Source organism: Erpetoichthys calabaricus, chromosome 8 (genome assembly GCF_900747795.2).
Source record: "Erpetoichthys calabaricus chromosome 8, fErpCal1.3, whole genome shotgun sequence".
Classification (NCBI taxonomy): domain Eukaryota; kingdom Metazoa; phylum Chordata; class Cladistia; order Polypteriformes; family Polypteridae; genus Erpetoichthys; species Erpetoichthys calabaricus.
In genome coordinates, this window is record NC_041401.2 from 158,406,733 (window position 1) to 158,412,828 (window position 6,096).

Below are 6,096 nucleotides of genomic sequence, written 5' to 3' on the forward strand. Positions count from 1 at the left end.
TACTTCTACTATAACAATAAAGACAAATTATTATCATTATTAAAAATTTTACAGTTTTGGTTTGACAAGTTCTTGAAATACAATTTTACTTTAATTGTCAAAATCATCTATGACCAAAATGTAACAATGAAAACAAAATGCACTACATACTGTAAGTCAAAGGATTAATCTGTATCATAGTTAAAAACAGGCAGGAATTCAGAATTTGTTAGGATGACATAACAATCACTGACCGCAGACTAAGTTCAGTCTTCAGTTTGTCCACTCTGATTTCCAAGTACTTTTCTAAATACTGCTGCTTCCTAGCTTCAGAGTCCTGGGTTTGAATCCAAGCCTGGTGACCGACTGGGTGGATTTTGCACGTTCTCCAGGTGTCTGCATTGGTTTTCTCACAGGGCCCTGTGTTTCCCACTCACATGACAAAGCCTTCATTTTTAAGATAATCAGTAATTGTAGATTAGTCCCGTGTCAGCATGGGCACACATTTGTGCACCTTGTGGCAGCCTGGCATTTCTGCAAGGTTTCGGTCTAATCTGGACAGGCCTGTATCAGATAAAGCAGATTCAGATAATAAACTAATGGATGCATGTAATGCTTTTTTGTATCTACAGCCTAATTCTAAAAACCTACTTGCCCAAACATGGCTTACTGGTTCTATGTGTAGGGACTAAAAACACGTGGTCCTAGGTTAGCAGAAAAGGTCATATAGTATTTATACAAAAGCAATTTTCAATTAAAATAAAACAAAGAACAAGACTGTGAGGTGTAGTTTGGGATTAGCAAGGTATGCCATGAAATATGTTCATGATTAGCCAGTTCATGACCTTAGTGAGAGCTTTGACTCCAAAGTTAATATTTAGATCAGAGCAAAGCCTTCTTGAAGTTTGTGGAAGGTACACGGTTTAGTAAATGTTTCATCAGGAAGTGGAATGGTACACGTTGTTTTAGACATGAACTCAAATAAATTATAGGCAGCACAAATTTGATGGCAACAGAGTGGCATTGCTGCCTCACAAAGACTGGGCCCAAATCTCATGCTGATCAAAGTTTACTTGTAACCTTCTTCAGGTAATCTGATTTCTTCCTGTATCTCAAAGGTGCTCCATCTACAATTCATTCCAACCTTGCAACAAATGACCCCATAATATGCACAACCTGGACAAGGGAAGGTTAAAATGGATTGATGGACATATAGAAGGGTCTAGTTAATTTTCACGGGGTTGCTAGAGAGAGATTACTGTCACCCTCGTGACATCCACGTGGATGGGTGCTTTCTTAAAGTATGCTTCAAAAATGTAATGACGTTAAATTGTTAAGTTTAAGGGTATTAGGACAGCTGTGCCTTTGACACGTCTGATTTAAACATTCCCAAATCCCCTCACATGGTTTCATGTGGGATAGTCTCCAGATGCAGAATACAAACACTTTCTGTCTAATACCTTCAATTTTCCATGTCTGAAATGGAATATAAAATTAACGGCTCTCCTCTCTAAAGAGATTAGTGTCCTCACCACTTCTCTGAAAGGCACTTTGAAATCTGCAGATTCAGGCTGAGCTGCCCTCCAAACTCCACATGCGTTTGCTATTGCTTCCACCAAGCGCTTCTCTGCTGGAGCAGCCATGTGTCTTTGATTAAAGGGTTTATCCGAACTTGCCCAGACCAAAGCGGACGGCTGGCAAGCATCTGCCACTTCTCCAGATTTTAGCAAATGAAAATACAGTTTAGAGGATTAAATGTGCGACTCCTTTCATCAGACTCTTTTCTGAAGCACTCTTTCTTGCAAATCACAAGACACTTAAACTTAATATAATTTATAATGAATACATCAAAAACAATCCTGAATAACTTCACTGTTAATGATAGGAGAGACGCAATTTACATGTGAATGCATACAACTTACTTGTATCCATTCAGACATCTGTTTTTCAGCAAATGGCACCAGACAGGCCCCTTCCAATCACAAGGCACAGACACCAACATGACCACACCTAATCTGGAGTGGCCAACATACTTAATACAATCTCTTTGGATTGTAAGGGAACACACAACTGAACATTTCTCAAAGGCATAGAAACAGATGATCTAGCAAAATCTTTTAGATTAAAAAATGTTTTACGTACCCAGGGACACCAGTGGAAATTAAAGGAAAATGAAGCTCGGAAGTACTTCTTTACACAAAGGGTCATGGGAATCAGAAACAACCTACTAAGGCATGTATTTGAAGTGGAGAAACACTGAGAACTTTTACAAAGTATGTAGATAAAATACTGGGACAACTTGGCTATTAGATAAACAAATAAGACGGAAGGACTAAATGGTTTACATTAGTCTGTCAAACTTGTTATGTTCTTATGAATAGTTAAAGAAAAGATATCTCCAAAGACTACTGAAGGCACCCAAACATTGCCAAAGGTGAATCTGTAAAGTAAAGACAGGCAGCTATGATTGGACGTGATGAAATGCGATGAGAATATCTGAAAACACAAACCTGTCTAGCTAACAGAAATATTAAATACTGCATTGTATCTGAGTAAAGAGCAGTAATTCTACTTTAATTAATAATAATGTGTATAATTTTTCCTTAAATTTTACAATTTTGGTTTGACAAGGTCTTGAGATACTCTATTACCTTCTGATCTGCGTGAATATGTAAACATAACGCACATTAGTTGGATGTCAAGCTAAGGATCAGATGTTGTGGTTCCGCTCACTGCATCCTCATGCAAGAGACTCAAAAAGGTATTCCTTTTTTTATGTGTAACACTCTTCAGATATTCTCAGATTCATAACAAACTACTAATTGTCATCCATCTTTCTTTCAACTCACAAAGATGCAGTATTCAAATTCTGAGAAAACACCACGTAATGAATGGCACAACAAAAGCTAGTGAGACAGACTCCAGCCCCCCAGACCCTGTGTTAGGATAAGCTGATTCAGAAGACAAATGCAGCTGCACGTTTTCAGTTCACAATAAAATTACTTTGATGTCATGTACAGATAATAATTGCAAGTCAGACAAGAAGAATGCATTACTTTATATATAACAATCTAAAAGTGACCACTTTTTGCAGATGCTTATCCCAGCAGCATGTGTTTATGGACAGAACTTTACTGTACATAGATGGGATCCCAGTCCACTGGCAAGACCCGCCACCCATAAAGCCACTCAATTTACTAATAACGCGCCATCAAAAAATGTGCATTTGGATTAAACGAGAAAACTCCAAGAGAACATAAAAACTCTACAAAGTGGGCACCTTAGGGAAGGAGTCTTGAACTCCAACTCTGGTCCTGAAGTGTTACTGTGGCTGCAGGTTTCCATTCTAACCTTTTCTTAATTTCAAACCGGTTTTTAACTGCTACTTACTTCTTTTGCTTTAATTTTAATTCACTTGTTTTTTTAAAGATTCAGTCCTCTCAATTGCTTCACTTTTTCCTTTAGTGGCACCCAAACAGAAACGATATGTGAAGTGTGCCATCAGATGGCCAGCTACGTTGGGGCCTCAAATTCCAACCAGTTTCACTCTAGCCAATTCTTGTTGTTAATTAAACCCGTTATTTAATTCCACAGCTTGTAGATACTCTCATTCTGCCACAGCAGATATTTCCAAAGCGGTTCATCTTCCTTTTTCTAAGAACACTGTCAAAATATTTTGTGTACCCAAGCAGATCAACATTACTGAGACCTTCACCTTTCTTTATTTACTGCTATTGTGTGATGGACACAGGTTGCTGGCCATTATTCTTTGGATTCTAATTAAAGAACAAAATAAACATTTAAGGGGTCTGAGTCATAAATAGTGAGTTAGCTAACATTAAAGAAAATGAGTAAATTAACAGCAAAAACTGGTCACTAATTAAGAAAAGGGTTAGAATGAAAATCTGCAGCCATTGTAGCAGCCACCCGGGACCTGAGTTGGAGACCCCTACCTTAGGGGGTAATTAAAGTTGTGTGAGCCTGCAATGCTACCCATTGCGTCTTTGAATAAAAATGAATAACCCAATTCATTATTTCCTGTAAATCAAGTCAACACTGGTAACGATGGGTTCTGCAGTAAACAGCGACTTATGCCAAGCAGGGTGGGTTGCAGGTTTTCGGATGTATGGGGAGGCTGGCGCAAAAGGTTTGTTTCCTTTTTAGTAAGCCACGCCCCAGTTTCCATAAAGGCTTCGCCCATAATAACACGTCTCTGAATCTAAAACACCGGAGACGCGCCTCCACCCAAGTAAAGTGTGGGGTAAAGGTATGACAAGTGATGGGTCCGAAAGCGACTTTAGGATGAAATTTACACCACATCACTTAGCAGCTTTCGGGTCTGTGCCAGGGTTCAGCAGGATGCTAAGCCACAGACTTGGTAAATGGGATGACAGCCATTCGAACAGGACTGAAAGCCCGAAGAGCGGCGCAGACTCCACGAAGCTGACAGGTTTTAAGGGACTGCGGGCAGGACAAACGCAACCAACAGATTCGTTCGTTCAGAGTGCTAGGGCTGCAAAGTTTTAAGCAACGGTGATCATTTGAAATGTAGCAGTACCTTTCTCGAACTACTGTACCAAAGTTAAAATGATATACGTTGTGAGGAGTACTGAATAAAGAAAAGGCGCCACCTTACAAAAAAGAGAGGCTTCGGAGTGGCTCAGCGCTCCTCGGCCATTCTTCTCCGCCTTTTCAGCGGAGGCCTTTTCTTTATTACTAAGGCGGTCCCCTTCACGCCCAACCAACAAAGCGAGCTTCCACAGTCGCGTTGATCCGCCAGGATTATCAAAAAGTGCAAAACACATCATTAAACAGCACACCCATGATGATCCTACCTGTCAAAATCTCCGTGTCTGTGCAGCCGCAGCGGCTCGGTCATTCCCCACACTCGGATGCAAGTAAAAATCCACGCATAAGAGGGCTGCTCTTCACCAGGAAGATCCCCTTACAGCAATTAGATTCAAGTGAAAGTTATCCAAGCAGGATGGCACCTCGTTGTCTTTCACACACATAAACCTGCGATGGCAGCGATGTTTTATTTCGCCCCGTGGAAAACCAGCAAGGCCAGACCGCTTCGGGACTGTCTCGTGTAGATCAAGTATGAGGAGGCAGATGGAGTTCACACTGGAAAGACCCTCGCCGCCCCCTTTTCGGGAATGTGTGTGCGTGTGTTGCCCTTTCTCTAAAGCGTCTGAGTACAAAATCTAGCAAGTAACACCGAGGTATTCCACAAAAACAAGCGAAAATCAAGTCAAGTTTTGCCACCCTGCTTTAGACAGACCAAGACTGCGGCGCTCCGGGAAACTCATTGCTTATTTATTTCAGTGATGCATCCGCTTGTCTCCAGGTTTCCGCTGCAGCATTCCCTCAGAAAGCGCCGCTCCTCCATTCCTGCTTGCGCTAAGCGTTGCCCAGGTGCTGCTGCCGCCTTATCCCGAATAACCCGTCGCCGTCGCGTGATTCACTCGCTTTACCGTGCGCGTCTTCATCTCCCGAGGCGGACTGGAGACGAGGGCGTCACGTGAAGCAGATTCTTTAGCGGGACGCCTGCGAGCGGATCGCTGCTGCTTTATTCGCGTTCGCGGCCCGTGCGCTAATAATAATGGGTATTTCCAGTAAGGCTGCGAGAGGAAGGATTTGTGTGTGTGATTCCGCAGCTTTTGAAACGTGTTTCCTCTGCGTCAGGGAGCGCTGCACCGCAGAGCCGCCAGAGTGAACGCATCGTTAAGGTAACGGCGGTGTTTCAGCAGTCCCTCAGCACCTTTATGGCAACAGCGGCCCTCCGGCAGACCCTCAGTGCACTTAACGAGGTATACGCGGGGTGCTATGGGACCAAGGGGGAACAACGATGCTCCGCATGGCAGCTGACTAAGCGAAAACATACGAGCTCCTCCAGAAACCATCGGCCCGGTCCGTTCATTAACTTTCTCACCCACTGTATCCCATTATATGTTCAAAAGAGGATGTAGCCTGGAGTCGACGACAAACGATGTGGAGATTTATTCCAATATGGAGATTTAATACACAAGAACGCAGAGAGGATTTGTAAACACTACACTCGCGGTGATGGGCCATACATTGAACCCTTAAGTTGTGAAACATCAATAGGCCGAACCT

The 6,096-nt window shown here is 42.3% G+C and overlaps 1 protein-coding gene across 2 annotated transcripts in view; it reads right to left on the reverse strand.

The window, feature by feature from the left end:
* The window catches only part of LOC114656187 (E3 ubiquitin-protein ligase HECW2-like), a 358,966-nt gene extending 353,079 nt beyond the window's left edge, over positions 1-5,887 (reverse strand). Inside the window, exon 1 of one of the 2 annotated variants that reach the window (XM_051931045.1) lies at positions 4,815-5,887. The gene's annotated coding sequence lies outside the window, so the exon portion shown is untranslated. The remainder of the gene's footprint in view (positions 1-4,814) is intronic. The other variant, XM_051931046.1, reaches the window with a different exon arrangement.
* Positions 5,888-6,096: the final 209 nt, after the last annotated feature.